Source organism: Suricata suricatta, chromosome 1 (genome assembly GCF_006229205.1).
Source record: "Suricata suricatta isolate VVHF042 chromosome 1, meerkat_22Aug2017_6uvM2_HiC, whole genome shotgun sequence".
Classification (NCBI taxonomy): Eukaryota; Metazoa; Chordata; class Mammalia; order Carnivora; family Herpestidae; genus Suricata; species Suricata suricatta.
The window spans coordinates 170856177-170882350 of NC_043700.1; the positions used below are offsets into that span (position 1 = coordinate 170856177).

A 26174-nucleotide genomic window follows, 5' to 3' on the forward strand; every position below is an offset into this window, starting at 1 on the left:
ATGTCTGCCCCAACACCTGCATGTAGATGTTTATAGCACCGATATTCAGAGTTATCCAAACTTCGAAGTAATCGAGATGCCCTTCAGTGGGTGAACGGATAGATAAACTGTGGTCCATCCGGACAATGGGATGTCATTCATCATCAAATAAATAAATAAATCAATAAATAAATAAATAAATAAAAAGGAGCTGTCAAGCCTCGAAAAGACACAGAGGGACCTTAATTACAAATTACTAAGTGAAAGAAGTTAATCTGAAAAGGCTACATTCTGTATGATTCCAACTATATGATATTCCTGAAGAGGCAAAATGATGGAGATAGTTGAAAGATCAGTGGTTGCTAAGGATTGGAATGGTTGGATGGTTGGGGGAAGGGAAGAAAAAGCAAAGCACAGAGGATTTTAGAGCAGTAAAACTCCTTTATATGACACTATAATGATGTATACATGTCATTGTACATTTGTCGCAAACACTGAATGTACAACACTAAAAGCTAACTCTAATTTAACTGTTCATCAATTGTATCCTTCTGTAGGGAAAGGCTACCCATGTGTAGAGGCAGGCAATGTAGGGAATCCCTGTTCCTTCTGTTCAGTTCTTCTGTGAACCTAAAATGCTGATGGTGCCTTATGGGAAGGGTGCAGTGATTGAAGCTGCAAAAAGCAATGACCAGTAAAACCTACACATTCCAAAGAAAGGAAAAGAAGAAAAAAAGAAAGAAAAGAAAGAAAGAGAGAGAGAGAAAGAAGGGAAGGAAGGAAGGAAGGAAGGAAGGAAGGAAGGAAGGAAGGAAAGAAAGAAAGAAAGAAAGAAAGAAAGAAAGAAAGAAAGAAAGAAAGAAAGAAAGAAAGAAAGAAAGAAAGAAAGAAAGAAAAAGAAAAAAAGAAAAGCTTAAATAGACTTGGAAAATGTACTAAAATACAGTAATGAAGCCATACATTGGACTCTATGGTTATTTTTAACACTTTGTTCGATTATGTTTTGTCCCTTTGAAAGCCTCATGGAAAGTAATGATTTCCAACCTGGAGGTGAGAAGAGCAAAGCAAATCACAGAAATGTAGTAGCAATCTCAACTTCCTAAGGAAACCAGGCCTGGGTAGCATTATCATAGTGGGGAGAAGTTCAGGAACAGGCACATTTTTTCTGCTTTTAATTTGTAGAAGTTGGACACATATCATAAGATCTCAATGGCATACTATCTGTAAAAAAAATAAAATCTTGTCATTTGCAATGACATGAATGGAGTCAGTGTTATGCTAAGGGAAGTAAGTCAGTCAGAGAAAGACAAATACCATATGATTTCACTCATGTGGAATTTAAGAAATAAAAAAAGCAAAGAAAAAAATAGAGAGAAAGACAAATCAAGAAACAGACTCTTAATCACAGAGAACAAACTGATAGTTACCAGAGGGGAGGTTGGGGGAGGGATGGGTTAAACAGGTGACAGGGATTTAGGAGGGCGTGCACTGGTTATGATGATCAATATGTGTTGTATAGAAATACTGAACCACTATAGTGTATACCTGCAACTCATAACACAGTGTATGTCAACTAATTGGGACTTAAATAAAAATTTAAGAAAACATTAGATGATACTACTGCATTTCAGAGATACATACATTTAACTTAAGTATATGAATAGTAACAGAATGCATGAGGGTGTAGATCATCCCCAGTTTACAGAGGTCTCTAAAATCCTGACTCAATCATTAGCAACATTAATTGAGTAGTTCCATGTACCAGGAGTCACAAATAGGTAAACACACAAATGTTTTAGTAGCTAAAGGTTTATATTTCTCACAGTTCTTCATGAAGTTTTAGCCCTTATATGAAGAAAAAAATATTCTTTATGAAAAAAAAATTTATTTCCACACTGTAGGTATTTAATACTGCATTTGGAATTGGTGCTGATATGGCTATATGAGTTAGTTACTTCCATATGGATTTAAAAGGCCAGTCTGTAAAATTTGACAATGTGAGTTGTTCTTAATACTGAAAATCTGGAAAGCATTACAACAAAATATCAGTCAAGTGAAAGATGCCAAATCATATCATATCTATTTATATAAGACCATGAAAAAAGTAAAAAGCCATATTTACACATTCATATTTACACTTATTCTTTCATACTGAGAACTTCTGATATGAACAAACGTTAACATCCAACACATTGTTTCCCATAAAAATCAAACTATGTTTCTTCCCTAATCCTTCAGCATATAATACTGGACCAAACAAAAATAAAAAAACGAAGTGAGTTTAAAAAGATCGTAATTAGATGATAAACCCTATTTTGACATATGAAACTGATGTTATTTAATTGCATGAATTATTTTGTTACATAAATACTCTCTAAGCTAAGGTAAATAACAACTCAAAAAAGCTACAGAGACAAAGACCTATAGAGGGATGTTATATTATTTGGAAAATAATGTCCAGGATTTTTGAACAACTTTGCTCAATTCACAGTCATAATCAATAGCATTTATGGAATTGTGGTTCATTTGAGTCTGGCAAAATTTTTGTGGGGGTAACTGTATTTTAGTAATCTGGGCCATATAACTAGTTATGGCAGTCAGAAAAGTAGGAGAGGTAAGGGGCAACAGGTATTAGTAATTAGGAGGGTGGGTGCTGGAACTTTTATACACTTGAGTGGAATTCTAGGTGAATGATTCTGAGCAATTTATATAACTACTGCACCTCTGTATCTGTTTCATTTGGGACATTGGGTCAGCAGTATCTTTTGTCATGGGACTTTTGAATATGAAATAAATTAATTTCTCTTAGGACAGTGCATAGCCCTTATTAACTGCCAAATGAATGTTTGCTTTATTGCTAAATATATAATTGTTACAGAATGATTTCAATTCATAAAACAAATGCAGAAATAGATTCTAACAAGAAACACCTACACCAAAGACAATGTGGAAGATTCATGCTTATAGGGAGACATTGAAGCATTTTGGTTCACTAAAAGCAAGTCTCGTGAAAAGAGAAAATAAAATAATATTTGTTGAAAATCTCCCCTGTACTAGAAACTTTGCATGCATGATTTCATTTAATTCTCTCTGCTGTACAACAAACTTGAGTAAATTTTCCAGATTTCACAAAGAAAGATACTTAAGACATATTAAATAAGTTGCTAATATATTCTCCACCCATAGAGTCAATCCAGTATCTCAACTGATACATATCTGGCTCTAAATTATGTATTGCTATCATGTATTGTTTTCACGCAATGCTATGCTTGATGGTTCCTTCTAGAAACCTACATAGCATGCTATTCAAAGCCCTGAAGTATTAAGGGTTTAATATTCTCCATAAAATTCCTGTGCCAATGTGTGATAGAGATTGATTGTTTATCATCTTTGCAATGCACCTAATGGTACCCTAGGTTATGGGAGGCAAGAATAATTATCCCCATTAATGCATGAATTAATGTTGGGGAAACCATAGGTAGCTCCATGAAAAGAAACTGAGTTCCTTTCTTTCCAAACCCTTTTCCCCACTGCTTCTAATATCAACCCCATTTAAGTACAAGAGTGAAGTGGGTTAGGTGCTGCCAACATACAGACAGTAAATAATGGAACATCGTACTTCTATGAGGAAAATAAAAACTGATTCACAGTCTTGAGATGATAGCAGAGTTGAAACACACGAAGCCATTTTTCAGGAAAGTCATGTGACTGATGCCTGGGCAGAATTTTCTCTCTTTTTCTTAAGAAACCACGTTTGACTGGAGAGATGATCAGGCATTGAAAATGTAAGATATTTTGCATTTTAATATTCAAAACATAACCTGAAAATTTCTATTACTTTGTGTTAAAATAATTCTTCAGTGTGCCCTGGGCTTTTCAGAACACCTTGTTTTCATTACCAGTTCAGTGAATGGACTTGTTATTCTTGGTATAACAACAAATAGTTTCACAAAAACACTTTCAATACTTTTGTGCCATAGCATTGTTGACAGAAAAAAAAAAGTGGGAAAAAAAACCAATTCAGGATTACGGTAAATATTTTAGTGTTTCATGTGAATTAATGAAGTAGAAAAAGGGTTTCCAACCTCCTTTTGCTTTTCTGTCATGCTTCTTTAAAGAAGCTTCTCTAAAGAATCTTCATACTTCACAATGCTTTCTCTTCTAGGAGCCTGGCTTTCATCTAGCTCTGATTCTGGAAAAGTTTTAATGATAAACTCAGTAGAGGCTCTTTTATGTTAACTATTTGTTGTATAAACCTCAGAAAATCAGTACTTGTCAGTACAGTCACTATCTGTATATTGATAGATATATCTAATTCCTCAAGGACAAAAGACAATGGAAATGGGTGGAATTGGTTCTACCACATCCCAATGTTGGAGGAGGGCAAATACTTTGTACAGTTCGCCTTTCTGTTAAGATTCAAGAGGTAGCTGCCTTCTCTCTCTCTCTTATGTAAGTCCAAAACTCGCTCTTCGTCTGGGACAGCCAGTGCTGTTTCATTCTGTTGACAGTTCTGTTATCCTTATGTATAAATGCTCTTATGGTGGATTGTCATTACTTCTTGCCTAGTTCTGCAATACCTAATTATGTAAGGACACTTGCTTATTTTTTAAGTGCAAGGAAATGAACAATCCCTTGTTTAAATGCTTTCTACAAAAGAAATGAATGCACTGGGGGAAAAAGCCATGCAAAGTTCACATAAATAAAAATGTCATCAGAGAGCACAGGGTTTTAGAGGAACATTCAACCTGCTCTGATAAACAAGCGTTGTCAAATAAAACATGTAATTTGATAAAAATATGATAGCAAAGACCAACTGGCAAATGTTTCTTAAGGGAGAAAATTTCTTGACATTTAGGAAAGTGTAATTTTTGGAAGTCACTTGTCATGTACTCACATATTCAATTTCAAAGTAATGACTAGTAGATTACAGTGACCCTTTATCTCATCAGACACTGTTCTTTTCCATAATTGATCATCTCTTCTTTCATATTTAGAGCTGGACTCTATTTGTATGCAACCCTGAATGTAAAATTCCAGAAGAAAATCAATCAATAGGTAGAAGTTTATTCTAGAATAAACATTTTTACAAAAGACTCCTTTATTGCGTATATACCACAAAGGGCCAAAGACATTATAGGAATAATTATGTTTTCCAAAAGTTAGTTTCAATAGCTGTACAAGTCTGTCTATTTGGCTATCTATAAGAAATATAATTGCTAAATCAGGTGTCCCATGCCCCAAAGCATTTGAAATATAAAGAGTATAACTCTTTTCAAAAATAGTGATTAAACATATTAAATTCATTTTTTTTTGGTATGAAACATTAGAGTTAGGAATAGTAAAAAGAAAAGAATGGTACCTGTTAAAATTTTATTTGCAGGTTTTCAATAAATAAATAAGGTGTGTGACTGTATGTGGTTGTGAAACACATCCAGACAAAATCACATAAGCTCTGCTGAAAAGTTTAAAGCTCAATGTAACTTCCAATATAAGTGATCTTTATTAAAATTTATTCCCGATTTCTTTTCCCCCCTTCTAACTTAGGACATATCGCAAATTCCTACTGAAATGAAGGTAAATCAGAAGTTTATTGTTCAGAGACATTCAGCTCTTGTTTTCTCTGCTGACACCACCAATATGAATAATGACAAGACCAATCATGAGATTGTTTTTGTGATGCAAATCTCTCCATGGGGAGAGGACTAGAATCATCCTGAGTTTATTTCACAATTCAGCTTCTTTCTCTGGCAAGCCACTCTAATGAGATCGACTGTGCCCTTCTTCTAGACTGGAAAGTAAAATTCCAGTGGATCACAGCATGATTGATTTGGGTCCTTTAGCCACCCCTGCTCATCAATGCCTAAGGACTGCAGATTCATGCAGAGATTTGCATCTCTTACTATGATGGTCAAAATGAGCAGGACGATTCTGCTGTGGTTTAGTTCATTTTAAAAATGTTGTTGAAAATCTGCCAGTTTATGTTTTTGGAAGAAAATATAGGTCACATTTCAATACGGCCAGATTCAGTTCATAAAAATCTATTTTTTATACCAACACAATTATTTCATCTATTAGATGAATTATCCTGCAGCCCGTCCTCTACACCTACTCGCCTCCTCTTTAATCTTCCTTTTAGAGTTCATCTCTGTGGCATTATTTAATAATTATGATAAACCACAGTTTTCTCAACTAGATTGTGATCTCTTTGAAAGCTGGGGTTTTAGGACCGGCAAGATGTACAGACATGGCAAAGTGTTGGGATAAAACACATATTCCTTAAACCCATTACCCACAACAAGTAATAATGTATAAGGGGTACCATGATGCTACTTACTAAAAATAACTCTTGCCTGCATTATACTACATTATGTTGTACTCTATGTGTTATATATATTATGCCAGAAGAATTCAATCTTGTAGTCTTTGCCAATGTCTGTATAGGACCTGTGAAAATGCTCAAAACAGATACCTGGACAGATAGTTTAAAATGCAGTTGATCATAGGAAACATTTTGTGGGGTAAGAAATTTTGGGATAAGAATTCTTTAGAATTTGTGGGATAAGAATTCTATAGAACATGCTTTGGAAAATGCCCATCTGAAAACTTATTAGTAATGTTCATTTCGATTATGTTGCACATGCAATGAATTACATGATCAAATATTCAGTTAACCATGTCAAGTAATTATGAGAAATATATTCTTAGATGTGTTTCCCTATGGATGACACACCCATACCCACTCCCTACACACAAGAGTATAGAAAAAGCCTTTATTGATATAATTAGGTATGGTTCCCACATGGAAAATGTGTGTGAAATTTTGGAAATTATCTAATTATTGTGGTCATTGCTGAGAGAACTATGATATTTGATTATGAAGCATGCTACTCAATTTATTTCAAATTTATCTACTGGCTATGGCTTGTCTTGTTTTTTGTTTTTTTAAGTCCTACATGTTTTTCTTTTCTATATGTGAAAAAAATAAGAAAAGGTTATTGCCAAATGTTCTTTCTTTTCTACTGATAGAAGAACATTCTTCTCTCTATTTGAAGCCCCACCCCCAATCTCTTTCTCTTTCTCTTCTACATGCCTTGTTTCTTTACTTTGTTCTGCAACAATGTCTCCAGTAAACAGACTGTTCTCAGAAACAAGACTATATCATCAGGGTTACTAGTGGCAAACAGAAAACAAATGAACATAAGCAGGCTCAGGCTCGATTAGAACCACAGGGAAAAATCGATGACATGGAAAAGAACAAAGTTACAGAGGAATGGGGTTGTATCTTCCAACTGTACACAAAGGAGCATAAAAAGAAACAGAACATTGGATTACAAGGTTGAGTTGATGTCGACATAAAAAGTAGAGTGCAAAATGAAGGCAATTAACTGGATAATTGAAGCAAAACCAAACTATTTTGCCTCAAATAAATGGTTACTTCACTTGAAAGTAATTTTAGACTTGAATTACAGTCTGATAAAATTATTAATTAATCTGTTGTGGGAGTGGGAGGTGTATTTTATTGTCTCAAGGGCCTCCTGGAAATGAAATGACAGATTTTTTTTTTTCAAATTGAGGAAGTGACAGGTGGGAAAACATATCTATTAATGACCATATCATTGTCATCTTTGTTATTTTATCCTTCTCCTGACAATTCCTCACCTCTCTATCAGTGTTCATTCTTAGTTCTGTTTATCCTTTGGTTTCCCTAGATTAAGCAGGTGGGAAATATGGAAATATGGATATTCTCAACAGAATTCTACAAAATTAGGTTCATGGGCTTTTTCGTTACTTCCTTTTGGTCTGCCCAACATATCTGGCCGTAAATAATAATGAGAAATAACATTTATTGATTTCCTCATCTGGACTAGATGTGATAAGTATATCTCCAGTCCAAGCAGAAACTACCAGAATAATTATTATTGCAATTTCACAAAGAAATGGAGGCTCCAACAACTCACATAACTTACCTGAGATCACACAATTAGGCCAAGGGGGAATGAATTTCTAGTTTGATCTCACCCTCAAGCCAATGGAATTTCTATTTGATATTATTTTTATATTAGCTCTATGACATCATTAAAAAAACTCTTAGCTAGTTTTTATTCTCATAAGAGAAGGTATAGAAAATTGAAACATTTATATTTTGGATGAGTGGCCTTAACACCTATTTTTCTTTAACATGTTTGCATTAAATATAAAAGGAACACTTCCTCAATACGTTTATTATTTTTCTCCATGCCTGAGCTAGAGAGATCATTTAAAAAGTAAATCAGATTATGTCATTACCTCACCTACTCAGAAGCATCTAGTGACCTATCACACTTTGACTAATATCCCAAATCCTAGCCAATCCAGGAAAAGGACTCTTCTGATCCAGCATATTTATGTCATTATTTACATATAGAGTGAAAGTGGTAAAAGTCTTTCTTCTTTTTCTTTTTAAGTTTATTTATTTTTTGAGAGAGAGCACACAAAGGCGGTGGGGGGGGATGGACACAGAGAGTAAGAAAGAGAGAGAGAGAGAGAGAGAGAGAGAGAGAGAGAGAGAAAGAGAGAGAGAGAGAGAGAGAGAGAGAGAGAGAGAATACTGAGCAGGCCCCACACTACCAGCTCTGAGCCCCATGAAAGACTCAAACTCACAAGCCCTGGGATCAGGACCTGAGCCAAAATTGAGTCAGACTTTTAACAGAATGAGTCACTCAGACACCCCTCTTTCTCTTTTTTAAGTTACAGTTGAGAGCGATGGGTTAAGTGACCACATGTCTCATTCAGTCCTAGGCAGTGTTGGCTCATGACGGCTATCACAGAGTAATTATTTATAGCATCTACTTTGCTCTCATAAATGATAGGTTTTATATGCTAAGAATACAATCATACCAACAATGAGTGTTATTTGCCTTTTTGGTGTGTGTGTATGTGTGTGGTGTGAGACAAAGAATGAGAGAAAGAAGAGAGAAAGAGATTTCAACTTACCCATGTATCATTTTCTTATAGGAATATGAAACCCCAAAAATCTTTGCAATGATTCAAAATAAAAAAATTCTAAGTAATCAGTTTTGAAGTAACATTTGATAACTTTTTAAAGAGAACTAACTAAAATTAATTTAGACTGTTTCCTGCTTGACTATTCTTTATCACGAATGTGTTTTAACAAAAATGACTCAGTTTAAGAGGGTGATTAAGGTCATCACTTGGGACTCTGAAAGCTTTGGTTTTGAAAATAACTGATTCTGCCAATATCCCTGTGCCCTTGACAAGTTACTTCAATTCTGAAAATGAGTTTCCTTTGTCATGAAAGTATAATTTCATAGAATTGCTATAAAAGTTAAGTACCTAATATATAAGCCTAAGACTAGTAATCTGTAGTTATCTTTAGTTTTAACTATTAATAATGTTGAATCTAAATTCTTTGTAGAACCCTTTAATTGGGAAGTTTTAAAATTTGATAGTAACTACTTGCAAATGGTTTTTCTTCTGTGTTAGTGGTTATCAAGAGAGCGATTTCTGTATGTATTCTCAAACAATCAATGACAAGTCGCTCATCACTTACAAATATTTCCTTGGGTTTTTATTTGTTTGTTTGTTTTTTGGTTGTGTTTTTTGTTTGTTTGTTTGTTTGTTTTTTGCAATCCTGGACATGTGAGAAGTAAAGGAAACACAGTTGTAGGCTGTATTTCTGAAATGATAGAGAAGACCATTTTTGAAAATTGTACATACGTACGTGTAGTTTTATAACCAAAACAAAAATTTCAACTTGATCACTTGCTTCCGATCTGCATAAAGGGTAGAGCAGATAAATGAAAACCTTCTCTAGCAATGTCTTGGTCACACCTTTTATCTCTGGAGACCACAAGTGTGATTCCCCAGCAAGACTGTAATATGGATAATTTAATGCCACTAAATAAAGAAATAAGAAAATACAAAGACCACTAAGTAGTACTAATTTAACTCACTGTATCAATAGCAACAAATACATTAATAAAATACTCTCCGGAAAAATGGCTAAAGAAGAGAGATTTACTTAATAACATTTCTGGTAAAATGGTTGGAAAAAATAAGGCAAACATTTTTCTTCAGACCACAATGACAAAATATGATTGTGATGAAGTCCCATGTAAAGTTAAAGAACATGTAATAAAATGTAAATACTTATCCAACTCCCTAAGATTAATACTGTTAGAGAAATTAAAAAAAACACAAAAAGACTGAGGCACCTTGGTGGCTCAGTCGGTTAAGCGTCTGACTTCAGCTCAGGTCATGACCTCACAGTTAGTGAGTTCGAGCCTTACATCGGGCTCTGTGCTGACAGTTAGCTCAGAGCCTGGAGCTTGTCTTCAGATTCTGTGTCTCCCTCTCTCTCTGACTCTCCCATTCTTGCACTGTCTCTCTCTGTCTCTCAGAAATAAATAAAAAACATTTAGAAAAAACTTTAAAAAAAGACAAAAAAAGAAACTAGTACCATATAAAACATGAAAATGTATATGCATAAGAAAGCATGTAAAGTAGACTGCTGACAAGAAAGGGGTAGATGATACCCTTATTAAAGGTAATGGATTAATATATTAATATAGTAAAACTTAAAAATTAATTAAACAAGTAATGGCCCAGGAAGGAGAAATGGGAAGATTTTTAACAGAGTTTCTACAAAAAGTAAAAACAAGAAAGAAAGAATTTATAGCAAATAAACTTGTATATATATAAACATTTAAATGTTAATAATAAAGATCTGTAAATAGAAACATACAATTTTTTTAAAGAGTGACACTTCTACTATTTTGAGTTAAATAGCAATGTTTGAATATTTACCTGTTTCAGGATGCAGAGGAAGTAAACTATTTATATCCTGGTGAGAGTTAAATAGCTACAGCTAAGATAAGAACTCCAAATATGGGGGCACCTGGGTAGCTCCGTTGGTTAAGCTTTCGTGTGTTGCATTGGGGCTCACTGCTGTGCAGTGTGGAGCCTGCTTTTGAATTCTGTCACTCTCCCTCTCTGCTCTTCCCTGCTCACATTCTCTCACTCAATAATATATAAACATAAAAGAAATCCCATGAGAACTACAAGTTTGTCAAAAACATAAATCATTACTATTCTTGATCTCATAACCTAACTTCAGTATTTGCTCTTAAAACTGTAACCAGAAATTATAACTGGCATATGTGTAAATAGAAATGTTGATCATGACATAATATAATAATAAACTGTTAAGAACCAAAATTACCAATAACAAGAGGATTATAAAGTATTAATAGAACAGTGAAATAGAATACAATTGTGTAGTTATGAAAAATTTACTGTTGTGCTAAAAGTGTTTACCATATAGTTGCAAATAGTTTTGTGTATGGTATAGTCTGATTTTTAGCAACATCTATGCAAACATTCATCTGCATTTACATTCACACTCACACGCACACAGAAATGCTAAGTGAAATAAGCCAGTCCCAAAAGGACACATATTGCATGATTCTATTTACATATAAGGTATCTAAAATAGTCAAATACATAAATCAAAGAGTGCCAGAGGTTGGCAGGTGGGGAGAGAGGAGGAGTTGCTAATCAATGGACATATCAGTCATAATTTGTATTTTTACGGACTTGAACTGATTGGATAAGGCTCACTCACATTATAGACGTTAAATTGCTTTACCCAAAACCCACCAATTTAAGTGTTGATCTTACCCAAAAAACAGCTTTAAAGAATCATCTAGAATAATCTTTGACTTACTATCTGAGCATTCTGGCCCAGCCAAGTCAATAAACAAAATTAACCACCACAAGGATCATTAAACATTAATGTAGAAGTTATAGTCAAAGTGGATGAGGAGATATAGGCAGTTAGTGGAGAGATTTTGTCAGAATTCAAGTCTGCTGAGCCCTCTGCCTCCAGGATGGTGGAATATCACTATAATTTGCTTCTCCTGAACATGGTATAGATAATATAATTTTTGAAAGAAAGAACATGGAAAATTCCATACTTAGTGAGTTCCAAACTGTCTATATAAATTGACAAAATCTGCTTCTACATAAATAAAGGGGCAGAGGATCACCCCTTTATTATACACCCATATTTAGCAGGTGGTTCAGGAGCCTATGGAGGTAAGAACTTACATATAGCTGACATTCTGGACTTGGAAACATCATGTTAAAGGTATCATCTAGCTAAATTTAGAATAAGAGATAAGGGGCACCTGGGTGGCTCAGTCACTTAAGCAACTGACTTCAGCTTAGGTCATGATCTCATGGTTCTTAGGTTGAAGCCCCACATCATGCTCTGTGCTGACAGCTCAGAGCCTGGAGCCTGCTTCAGATTCTGTGCTGTTCTCTCTCTGCCCCTCTCCTGCTCTCTCTCTGTCTCTGTCTCTGTCTCTCTCTCTGTCGCTCTTTCTCTCTCTCAAAGTAAATAAACATTTAAAAAATTAAGAGATTAATGTGGAGGTCAAGTAGAACTTGACATTATTCACCAGTTACTTCATCCAATTATTTTAATTCTTGGTATCAGGGACTAGCATTATCATTTTATCCTACAGAACAAATATCCGATTGATTCACATCCATCAGTATAACATTTTCAGTGAGATATGTCTGTAAGACAGAGGGATGCATAGATAACAGGTCAATATTTGAGTCATTGGTATATGGAGTTACTGACAATGTTGAGTGCATAATCTTACCTAAAATAGATTGTACAAAGTCTAGAAAATTAAGCTAAGAATAAATATATTGTAAAAACCAATATCTAATTAACTGATGAAAACTAGGAATCAGAAAATAAATCTGATGTAACACAGAGTTTATGTTCTTCGTCACTGAATAATTTTTAAAAGTAAATTAGAAAGACACAAATAAAGACTAGGAGAAAGGTCGGGGTAATTTTGACCAGAAAGGAAATAGTTTTTTTTTTAATAAAATGAATAAAAATAAGTCAAAGGTGAGTATTGAAATATTCTCTATATTGCATTAAAATCAATTGAATGTATTAAGAAAGAAAGTTTAGATAAGGAATAAAGGTGCTTAAGGAAGAAATTGCAGGTTTCTTATTTTTGACTCATATGAAGTAAATAAGCAATACAATTTTAACAGAATTTGGAATGAATTGACAGCCAAAATTCTCAGCTGCCTCATTTGGGTGACTTCTTTCTAATTTTGCAGATGTTATAACAAGAATATGCTACTTACAAATGAATAAAACATTAATTCCTATGAGAGCATCACCTTATGGAATTATCTAGTGTTCAATCTGCAGAATTAATTAAATGAGATCATGAGGTTTGGGAGTTAGTTGTTATTGTGAAGAGCCTTAGGCTTGCAGATTCTCAGATTGTGCTGATTCATTATATTATTTCTGACATATTCATAGTCATAGTAAAGAAAGTAAATATTCATAAACCTGAATTTCCTCATCTGTTTCTCCCAATTTCATTGTTCTATGGAATGAAACCTAAACTCTGGGGATGGAACCCTAACTAGTGACAATTTTGTTGAAAGCGTTTTAACAGCCTTGACTTGATCATTTTTCTAGGCTATTATGCCAATAAGCAGCCCATACTTGAGCAAAGGTGAATCAAAAGAGGAGGTACAAGAGGAAGACATCCACCAAAAAATAACAAAATGAATCATGGAGGGAGAAATAAGCAAGTAGCCTAATGGAAGAAAAAGTGGAAGCTCAAAAAGACAGTGGTTGACAAATTAAAATGCAGCAGAGAAAAAGAGATCAAAATGTACTTTGGAAAATGGACAGTTGGCTTATGAATGGGCATAGAGTTTCAGCTGAGCAGGATAAATAAGTTCTAGAGATGTGCTGTACATTTTACTAATAATAATAATACTGTATTTTAGATTTGTTTCTTATTATAAGTGTTTTATCATAATAAGCTAAAATTAAATAAAAGATAAATAATTTCCTTACTATATAATTTCTGACATTTGAAATAAGATTGTACTCCAAGGTGATATATTTGAAAGCCAGTATTAATGAGGAAAAAAATTCCTAAATGCTTTTAACTTTAATTTGATTTTTAATGAAAAGTCAAGATGGTTGACTACTATGGTAGGCAGAATTCTACAATGACCCTCGATGGTCACCAAACAATCCAGTCACTCCTGAGGGTGATTATAAACTATGTATGTGATAGGACAGCAAGTCCTGGAATTTAATTATGATCTATAACACAGGTGACTCTAAGAAAAAGAAAATCTTCTGCGTGGATGGAGCCAAATCAGGTGTGTCCAGCCTCTCCGTGACACTCTAATTCCAGCCTTGCCACACTCTGAACAGAGAGAATTGAGCCATGTCTAGATGGAGCTTTGTGAAGCAATCGGTAAGTGTGTGTTAAGTATCTAAGTGTTAGTAAATTTGTTACAGACCATTAGAATATTAGTACAACTACAATTGTAGAATTTCCCCCATAACTTAGATTGTGACTCTATTACTTTATGCTGTAAGATGTTACATTATTAAGTTTAAAAGATTAAAAATACAGGAGATTATTATGAAAGATCAAAAGAGATTAGAAGTGAATACATGAACAGAAATGGAATAAACAGAGTTCATCTGGACTTGAGGGTGAATGGCACTCAAAATATCTTATAATTGAGAAATCTTAAGTGGCAGTTGTACTAAAACTTTGGAGGTGTTGAATGCGTTATGGTTGGGGAAAATCTTTATCTATAGAAACTTGGATGAGGTCATTTAAAGTAATCTGGATAGTTCAGCATGGTTACAGAGATATTCAGTCACCTTCTACATTCATGGGTCACCCATCAGGTATAATGATATCCATCATGCCAACTACTTCACAAGTGATAACAGATCAATTAGAAACACTGACTGAACTCTGACAAGCTGAAGAAGATGCAACCATATTATTGCTAACAACATGACCAAATGCCAGAATAGCACATAGCGAGCAGATAGGTAAGGGATGTTACCTTAAGGATAAATAGAAAAGAAAATATCATGGAAGATTTAAAGACCTCTTTGCCGAACAGTCACAGCATCATGCAGACCCATCCAAATGCTATACAAAGAAACTATCCTACAGACTGTGAGGAGAAATGTAAAAGATTGAGTACTCTTCCTAACATTGAATAATACTTAAAAGGACTATATTACTTTTTCAGCCTAATGTTAATGAATGTGACTGTAATAGTATTCTCTCTATATCTAGAAGGTTAGGCCCCTTGAGGGTACTTTTCACCTTCCAATCATAGAAGCAATAGAAGAAAGAGTTTATCAACGTATGGGGGGCCATCCGGGTCAGATTCCATACATTGTTGTCTCGAAGAACCTGGTCACTAACCCACCCATTTGGGTGAAACCCTTTCTCTCTTCAGTATCTTCTCAGGTTCTGGTGACTCGAACCCCAGAAGAAGAAAAGCCGAGACGAACCATGACCTCACCCTCAACACCCCCCTACCCGGTTTTGCAGGAAGGAGCGGATGGGGATCTTCTCTTTACCCCTCTACCTTACCAACCCACTTGGGATGACTGTCAGCAATTGTTACAGGTTCTGTTTACAACTGAGGAGCGAGAACGGATCCTGCTGGAAGGAGAAAATTTGTTCCTGGTCCGACAGGAGTACCCACCATAAACCCCACTGACATCAATGCCAGATTTCCCCTTGTCCGCCCCAATTGGGATTATAACACAGGAGAAGGTAAGAGGCGCCTCAAGGTCTATCGCCAGGCTCTATTGGTAGGTCTCAAAGTGGCCTCTAAGAGGCCCACTAATCTGACTAGGGTATATGATATAAGGCAGGAGGCAGATGAAAGCCCTGCTGCTTTTCTAGAACGGGTAATGGAAGCCTTCAGGCAGTTCACCCTGTTCTATCCAGAGCACGCATATCATACGTCAACTGTGGTAATGGCTTTCATTAACCAGGCTGCGCCTGACATTAAGAAAAAATTACAAAAAGTCGAGTGCCTAGGAGAAAAGACTCTCCGAGATCGAGTAGAGATAGCAGAAAGAGTGTACAATAACAGGGACAGTGCTGAGGAAAAACAAGTAAAGGCAGAAAAAAGACAAAATAGAGATTTAGCTAGAGTGTTGCTGGCCTTGACTGCAAACCCAGAGGACTGCCACCACCAATTAAAGATAATTGCTGGGAGAAGAGGACAAGAAAGAGACCCAGAGCGCTGCAGGACACCAATAGGTAAGAATCAATGCGCCTATTGTAAGGAGGAAGGACATTGGCTCAGAGACTGCCCTAAAAGAAAAAGCACGCCTAAAGTGTTATTCGCTGGGGAAGATAGTGATTAGGGAGGACGGGGTTCGAAACCCCTCCCTGAACCCAGGGTAACTCGTAAGGTGGAGAGGAAATCAACTAACCTCTTGGTGGACACTGGGGCTCAGCACTCGGTACTATTAGAGGCCAAGGGGCCTGCCTCAAGTAAGCAATCTTGGGTCCAAGTTGTCACCGGGACCGAGCAGTATTCATGGGCTATCCCAGACTGTCCTTACCCCCTGCCGGGGAGAGACCTTTTATCAAAAATGAGGGCTCAGATTCATTTTAGCCCCCAAGGAGCACAACTCTTAAGTTCAGATGGGAAGCCTATTCAGGTCCTCTCACTCCAACTAGCTGATGAATACTGCTTATATGAGGAGCCCCTTAACTCCTGATGCTCACATTGACCAGTGGCTCCAGAAATACCCACAAGCCTGGACTGAAACCGGGGGTTTAGGGCTGGCAAACCATCGCCCATCAATATTTGTTGAACTCAAATCTGGGGCTGACCCAGTTGCAGTTAGACAGTACCCCATGCCTCAACAAGCCAAGGAGGGGATTAAACCCCACATCTACCGCCTTTTAAACCTGGACATTTTAAGGGTCTGCCAGTCTGCCTGGAACACTCCTTTACTCCTTGTTAAGAAGCCTGGTACTAATGACTGCTTTTGAGTGGCATGATCCTGACATTGGCATTCACGGGTAGCTGACTTGGACTCTACTTCCTCAGGGGTTTAAAAACTCCCCTACCATCTTCGATGAGGCACTGCATAAAGACTTGGGTGAGTACCAGAGGGAAAACCCAGACGCTATGTTGGTGATCTTCTGATTGCAGCCACCCCTGATGTTGGGCAAGTTGGGATACAAAGCCTCTGCTAAACAGGCTCAAATTTGTAAGCCCCAAGTTACTTAGTTGGGATACATCCTCAAAGATGGACATAGATGGTTGTCTCTGGCCAGAAAAGTCACCATCCTTCACATACCCCCACCTAAATACCCCACACAACAGAGAGAGTTCTTGGAGTTGGCGGGGTTTTGCAGATTGTGGATTCCAGGCTTTGTAGAAATTGCTAAGCCCTTGTATGAACTGACCAAAGACAAGAGTAAGTTTCAGTGGAACATCAACAAGCATTTGAAACTCTAAAACAGCTCTCTTGTCGGCACCAGCGCTGGGGCTTCCTGACATTACTAAGCCTTTCCGCCTGTTTGTGGATGAAAGTAAAAGGGTGGCCAAGGGTGTGCTGACCCAGGCGCTAGGACCCTGGAAAAGACCAGTGGCCTACTTGTCCAAACGCTTGGACACAATAGCAGCTGGATGGCCCCCCTGTTTAAGGACTGTGGCCGCAGTGGCGTCTTTAGTTAAGGACGCAGATAGATACTTTCTCAGGATGGACTAAGGCCTCTCCTAACAAGAGCAAGACAGCTACTATTGTGGAAAAGAAATTATTGGGAGAGATACTGCCAAGGTATGGTTTTCCTTAGCTTATAGGGTCAGATAATGGACCAGTGTTCATGTCTAGGGTAAGTCAGGGAATAGCACAATTCATTGGGGCAGATTGGAAATTACATTGTGCATATAGACCCCAAAGTTCAGGACAAGTAGAAAGAAGGAATAGAACTCTAAAAGAGACCTTAACTAAATTGACCTTAGAGACTGGCGGAGACTGGGTAGCCCTCCTTCCCTGCGCCCTGTATCGGGTGCAAAACTCTCCCTACCAAATGGGTATAACTCACTTTGAAATTATAGTTTTGTGACTCTTGTTGTGTTTGCTTACCCAGATTAAGAAATCTGTGATATTCAGAAATGTTATAAAGTATTTGTTTGTAATCTAGAGCATTTATGTTTTCTCTCTACTTAAACCATCTAAAATTCAAAAACAGTGAGTATTCCACCAATGCATTAGTCTTGATTTGGCTATCTCAGATAAAGGAGGTTTTTTTGGAGAGAAAAACTCAATGCACTACTGTGAATGTAACTATAGCTCTGCTGTCTTTGGATATTTGTTGTTGGATCTCAGGCTTGTTAGTCTGTGAGGATGATATTTAAGATGAAAATATTACCTCTACCATGAAAAAAACCCCACTTGATTGGATTAAGAGAAACTAGACACCAAAGAAGAAAATATTACTTAATTTAAATATATCACATTAAAAAACTATAGTAAATGAAACATAGATTTTAAAAATCTGGAACAAAATAAACAGAACACCAGAGTTATAAGACTCTCTTGATCAAGTGGCCTAGTAAAGATATAACTCAAATATCAGAAAGGGAGGTGGGAGTGGTAGAGAAAATATTTGAGGAAACAGTGGCCAATATTTTCCAAATTTGATAAAAATAATAAAGGAACATTCCCAGAAGATCAATGAACCCCAAGCATAATGAAGAAGAAACCTGTGTGGAGGGACATCATAATCATATTGCTTCAGTGATATAAGGAAAATCTTTAAAGTTCTGAATGGAAAAAAAATGTATTTTATACAAAGCAATAAAAATAAGGATGAGAGAAGACATATTGTCAACAACAATTCAAGCCAGAAGAAAGCAAGAAACATCTTAAAAGTACTAGAAAAAATTGTCAGCCTAGAACATTTTCTTCCAGCAAAATTCATTTCAAAACTGAAGTCAGAAAAAAAAACAACCTGAGTCATACAAAATTCGAAAGGATATATCATCAGCATCACTCTTATCAGCACTACAAAAGTGATAGCCCTTCAGGCAGAAGGAAAATCATGAGAAATTGAAAAGTGGAGCTACCAGAAAGAATGAAAATTTTTTTAAAAAAGGTTAATATGCATATAAATAAAAATTTCTTGTTTTTAAAATCAGTTTGGGGGCACCTGAGTGACTCAGTCAGTTAAATGTCTGACTCCTGATGCCTGCTCAGCTCACGATCTCATGGTTCATAAGTTTGAGCCCCATATCACACTCTACACTAACAGTGTGGAGCCTACTTAGGATTCTCTCTCACTTTCTCCTTCTTTCTCTGCCTTTCTCCGAATTATGTGTCTCTCTGTCTCAAAATAAATACATAAACTTACAAAATAAATTCACTTTGAAGGAAAATTGTTGAAAGTTATGAAACTGAGTAGCGATATGTATGAGATTTATAGCATACATAGGAGTAAAATATAAGAAATCAATATCACAATAGTCAGAATGGGGGCAATGGAAGTGTACTCTTTTAAGGTTTTCCTATGCATAAAGTGGTATTATATCATTTGGAGGAAGAATACTTGATACTTGAAAGACATTTACACTAAATTCTAAAACACCCATTGTAATTTAAAAAAAAGAGTTAAAGATAATAAGCCAAAAAATGAGATCAAGTAAAATCATTAACATGTACTCAATCCAAAGGATGACAGAGAAAAAGAAAAAATGGGAATAAAGAACAGATGGCACAAAATTCTAGAAATAGTAGATTTAAACTATTTGCATCAAATATAAATTGCATCAAATATAAATAATTTAAACACCAATTAAAAGTCAGAAAGTGTCAGAATGCATTTAAAAGACCCAAGTATATGCCATCTATAAGAAATCTACTTTAAATACAAGACAGAGATGAGTTCAAAGTAAAAGAAATGGAAAAAGTTATTCTATACAAACACCAATCAGAAGAAAGCCAGAGTAGCTAAATTAATGTCAAGTTTTCTTCTTCTCATTCTTTTTTCCTGTCTCTTCAGTAAAACGTCTTAATTAATTTCAATTCTTTCTGTTCTTTTACACCTAAAATTTTTCCTGAAAATGTATTTTTAGGATCCATTTTGATCATGTGTGAGGTTGCCAAGTAAATTCCTATGAACTTGGAAAATGTGTCCCCAAATATGAATTTGTTGACCTATCTCCTGACCCACTTACACAGCATGAAAATAACTAGCATGCTTCATGCTTTTATGTATAAAGTTCCAGCATGTGTTAATCCTATATTTTTGCCCATCATTCTGTCAGAATGGCACACCCAGCTCTTGGATTGGCATGTCTGAAACTCCTCAAATCTCTTCTGCTTTATTTTTCACAGCTTTACTTTCATAGATTTTATCCCTTTCCAGTTAAGGATTCATTTTGCATTAGTGTCATTTTGAATAAATATTTATTGAATAACGTAAGTACCCTGAAATATGTTTCAACTTAAAGTTAGTAATTCTCTGCAGTAGAAGACAATGACAAGATTCTAGAAAGATTTGTACTTATAGAAATTTCATTCCAAACTACTGTAATAACAAAGCCTGATTATCAGTTGTAAATTTTAGCTAGCCTACAAAATATGAGCAGAATGCCAAAGGATGAAGACAGGAAGAATGTTCCAGAAGGAGGGATGGTTCAGTTAATAGTTTGCCAAGAAGGCAAATTATCTGACTTAGTTTTTCTTTTTTTCTTTTTCCATTGTGTGGAAATATGAGTATATAATTTGACTGAAAGGGAGAATCTGTGTCAAGAAGATATAGGAGGTGTGTTGGGTGGCTTAGTTGTCTAAGCCACAGTACGGAGCCTGCTTGGCATTCTCTCACTCGCTCTCTGTCTCTGCCCTTCCCCCACTCATGCTCTCTTTCTCTCTCAAAATAACTAACATAAACAAGAAATATATGGGGAATAGATTTTGGATATAAATTAAGATAGGGTAAGACCTTAAACCCAAATATAGAACTGGGATATTTAAAAAGCTGGTAACCATAAGTTTGTTTACACAAAGATTTTATAAAATCACAGAGTTGTTTACTGCAAGATTCATTGGAAGTCATAAGATAGATGATTTTTTTTGCAATTTTGTCATTATTCATTGATTTGGGTTATGTACCTTTTCTCCTGGTACCCTCTATTAAAATGGAATAGGTTGAGTTGAGACAGAGTAAGTGCCTTTTCAAATTTCTTTTTTCCATTATTAGGAAATTTTAAAAGAAAAGCTACACACTGAAAAAAAAGTATGGCATATGCCATGGTATATTTTGAAATAGACTATTTTGGAATGTTTCAGATTTATAAAAAAAAGTTTCCATATCCCCCATTCCCAGGCTCCATTATTAATATTTTACATTAGTATAGTTCATTTTTTCCAATTAATAAACCAGTACTGATTCATAGTTATTAACCAAAAATACTTTGTTGAAATTTCTAATATCCCTTTCTGTTTCAGAATCCCTTTCTTCATCCACATTGCATTTTGTTGTCATGTCCCCTTAAGCTGCTCTTGGTTATTTTGATAACCTTGTAATTTTAGGAGTACTAATTCAATGCTTGTACAATGCCCCTCTGTCAGAATTTGTCTGATGTGTTTCTTGTGTTTAGACATAGGATTATGGGTTATGGGAAGACCAGAGAGTCAACATGTCATTTTTACAACATTATTTCAAGGGTTTATTGCATGAACATGGTTTATCACTTTCAATGTTGGCCTTATTCACCTGACTGAAGTAGTTGGTCAGAGTTCTCCAGTGTTAAGTTACACTTCCCTGGCTCATCCCAGACTACACTTTTTGGAAAGCAGTCCCTCACTAGGCATTGTCGACTCTAAGGAAGTGAAAATTATACCACTCCTTGGTAAGAACATGAGTATCTACACTAATTATTTGGAATTCTTCTGCATGAGAGATTTCTCTATTTCTCTTTTTATTTGCTTATTTAATCTCTTTTTAAATGGGCATGGATTTCAGATGATTAATTTTGTTCTTTAGAATATATTCCATTGCTACTTTATTTTATTGATTAACTGTCCCAGATTTGTCATTGTGAGGTCTTTCAGTTGGCTCTCAGTTCTTTTGACATCTATCATTGGAAAAATTTGTTTTGAGCATGTTGCTTCCTGGCAGTACAAAATGCTCTAGATTTATCTTGTATGTTTCCTAAATCAGTCCTGGAATCAACCATTTATCTAAGGTCCCCTGGATTGATTTTCTAGAGCATAATATTAGAAGTAAAATTGGATGTTAAGGATGCTCATTCCTACTGGGATTTTGTTGCTTCTGCATCCTCCTTGCTGAAAGAGTAAAGGAATATACGTGTGAATGCTAATGTGTACCTATGGATTTATAAAACATTTCTGTGTGTAGTTATTTATATATAATGTTATATATAAGACATATTAAATAGTTCCATGAATGATATTTATTTTTTCTGGGAATATTTGTGTAAACTTGGAAAAATCTAGTTTTATAACTTCTTTGAAAAATCACCTCTCTCTTGGAAGTGGGAAACTTTTAAATCATTGGTCCAAATCCTTCAATAATTACAAGATTATTTAGGCTTTTTTTCTCTCTTCTGTATTCAGTTTTGGCAAGTTACATTTTCCATGCTACCATTTTGTATAAAGTTCTTAAATTCACCAGCATAAACATTTCTTTAATATCCTTTGGCGTTTTTGAATGTGTATTCACAATTACTGTCTCAATTTCAAGTTTTAATTGTTTATCATTGACATGCTCACTATTTTTTCTATATAAATTTTACCAGAGTATTACACTTATTTTAATACCTTCAAAAAAGAAATCAATAAATCTAACTGAAGACTTTATTGCCTCCTTCATATTTTATCTAATTGTTTAAACTGCTTAATATTCAATATTTTTTAGGATGACATATAACCCAATCTTCAGCATTTCTTTTCAGTTATGTCTTAGTAGATATGAATTTTACTAAAGTAATATTTTAGTTAAATTTTCATTGGCCTAAAGTTAAATTTTGTGTTCAGAAAATATAGACTAAATTAGAATTTATTCTTTATAAAATCTCGAGTAGGTTTTTTTCCCCCAATTTATCAATTTTTATAAATAGTCACTACAATTGTTCTTGAAAAAACATATATATTCGGTTTGGCTAATAATCTTAGATATAGTCATTATATGTAATTCATCTTTTGCTTTGTAGAAATAACTCTCGTTCTTATAAGTTTATGAATGTTTTACTCATCAAGCAGTAGGGATAATTGTCAATATTTTCCTACGAGAAAACAGTTCTTTACTTGTATTTCTGAAAAATGTTGGCGTTTTCAATGTATTATGTTGAGAACATACATATTTACACATTATTTCCTATTTGATTTTACATCGTTATGATTATGGGATAACTTCACAACTTTTTAATGTTTTTTTAACTTAAAATATAATATTTTTATAGACCAAATTCTTTTTGTTACTATTAACTTGGCATATTCTTTTCCCTGTTTTTTCTTGCCTTTCATTCTACTATGTTTTTATGTCTCTCTTGTAATAGCATGTGTGTGAATTTTGTTTATTAATGATCTCTAACAATCTAATTTTATACTTTTTATAATTAGGTGTATTATCATTTATTTTAGCTACTAATGCATTTTCAGATATGTTTATCACCTTATTGTTCTAACAGGTTTTGTGATTATTCATTTCTGTTTGTTTGTTTGTTTGTTTATTTGTTTGAAGATTTTTCCTTCTGCTTTAGTGCCCTCTTTTGCGTTGTTTGGATTTTTCTTCACTTTATTTCATTTGCTTCTTATAACTATGTTTTATAATTCATATTAGTGGTCGCTGTATATTTTCATGTGCATATACAATTTAAAAGTGTTAAACCAATTAAAACTAGCTATGTAGAATATTTGTTAGGGAACAGAATTAAAACTATTTATTTAATTAAGGAAAAGACCTGACCTGACCCATTATTAAAAGTTATATTGAGATAGTGATCAAGATTTTAAAAATACAAAGTAATTCTGAAAAATTGTTCATTTTGATTATGGGGAAAGGTGATGAGTATGAGTTTGAAATGTCTAGAACATGAGATTTCTACAACAGAAATTTTTGTTATTGTAGATCACGAATTGTCAAGCATTAGCTAGAAAAAGACAGGAATGAGAAATGTTCATGTTTTTCTATGCTGAAGTGAAAATAGTGACAGAACTTAAAAGGAGTTGGAAAAGGTAACATAGGTTGTACCCATTCCATTTTATATTTGTGAAATTGTTGTTTCTGACTAAAAACTGAGATATCTATTCCCATTAGGCCAAAATCATAATCAAAGATTACGTATATGAGACTTTATTCTCCTTTTTCTCATAACACACAAGCCTTTGAGTAAACATGGAGAGTTCTAAGCTTGATAATAGAAACTTATCAGGAGATATGGAGCCTGGGTGGCTCATTCGGTTGAGCATCCAATGTAGGCTCAGGTTATGATCTCGTAGTTTCTGGGTTGGAGCCCCATGTCAGGTTCTGTGCTGACAGCTTAGAGACTGGAGCCTGCTTCGGATTCTGTGTCTCCCTCTCTCTCTGCCCTTTCCCTGCTCATGCTCTGTCTCTGTCTCTGAAATAAACATTAATTTTTTTTTTAAAAGAAACTATCAGGAGAGATGGAGTCACTACTTTTAAATTTATCTTATTTTGTGCTGTGCATTTGCATAAACTTTTCAGTTAAATATATGTCACTAATGCATAGCTTTGTTGACCAATCACTACAGTTTTATATAATTTGGTGAGATAAAGTGAACTATAGAAAAATTGAGGTGTTCGGAAATATTCCGTGTTCTGGATAAATTTAAATTTTGGTTAAATATAGGAATATTTAATATGTTTAAATTTTATGTTTTGTCTTTTTATTTTTTATTTTTATTTTTTGTTTTTAAATGTTTATTTATTTTGAGAGAGAGTAAGAACACAAGCAGGGAGTGGCAGAGAGAGAGTGAGAGAAAGAGAATATCAAGAAGGCTCCATACTGTCAGCACAGAGTGTGATTCTAGTCTCCAACTCACGAACTGTGAGATCATGACCTGAGCTGAAATCAAGATTTGGAGATTAAACTGACAGAGCTACCCAGGTAGCTACCCAGGTTGTACTCGGTAGTAGCTTGGTTATAAATATATCTATATACTGTATATTAATTTATTTAAATTAAAATTGGAATTTAATTGGAATATCTTTGTAATTCCAATATAGAGTTAGTATAAACTGCTTCCTCAAGAAGACAACAAATATATCTTAAAACAATAATTAATTTTGTTCTAAAATATAGCAAAAAGTAAACTTCAGTCTTTTGTCTGCTTGATTACATTTTTATTCACATTGGCTGTTTGTCTGTGAAGTCTGAAATCTGTCTCTAGTGCTCCTGGATTGTCCTCAAATTATGTGGTAAAGAAAAAAATTGTTATTTATAATTGGTATATTCATTTTCTATTTTGAAACATTTTGAGAAGTTCTCTTAATTTTACATATTCTTGACAGGTTCATATGGCTTCTGACACAAGCTGCCTAAAAGGATTGAAGCTTAAGCATGATTGAACATAGCCATTGTACTTCAGAAAACAGAAATGCATAAATTACTTTGTTGTCTCTTTAAATTCAATTATATACAACAATGAATTCTATTGGGATTCAGGCAGCACACGGGATGTAATTTCTCTAATTAGTCGCTGTGTTCACTCTGCTTTTGTGGTGTTAATGCACAAACCACCATCACAGCCAAAACGTGTTTCTTTTTGAATGACAGGTATTAGTCAAGACGTCTCATGAAGAGTACTGAAGGAGCGGGGTGCCTCGGTGGCTCAGCTGGTTAAGCTTCGAACTTCAGCTCAGGTCATGATCTCATGGTCTTGTGTTTAAGTCCCATGTCAGGCTCTGTGCTGACAGCTCAGATTGGATTCTGTGTCTCTCTCTCTCTCTCTCTCTCTCTCTCTCTCTCTCTCTCTCTCTCTCTCTCTCGGCAGGTCCCCCCCCCACAACTTGTGCTCTGTCTCTGTGTCTCTCAAAATGAATAAATGTTAAAAAAATGTACTTAAGGAATATCAGAAAGTATAGATAAAATTTGGTAAAATGTCTAAAAAGCAAAAAGTGTCTTGTATAGATTTCTTCACTCAAGCTACTTATTTACAAATAGCTTCGCTTTAAGGTAATTTAAAGGATTTATAGCTAAATTGAGAGGGTGGCTATGCATGTGAGAGAGAAAGAAGATATTTGCCTTATCTTAAATTTTGTTGTCTATTTTTGTTCATTTCATTACTTTTATTT

General features: G+C 34.9%; 1 pseudogene; it reads left to right on the forward strand.

Annotated features, from left to right (window-relative positions):
* The first annotated feature begins 15221 nt into the window (after positions 1-15221).
* Positions 15222-17602, forward strand: LOC115302267 (annotated as a pseudogene).
* The last annotated feature ends 8572 nt before the right edge of the window (positions 17603-26174 follow it).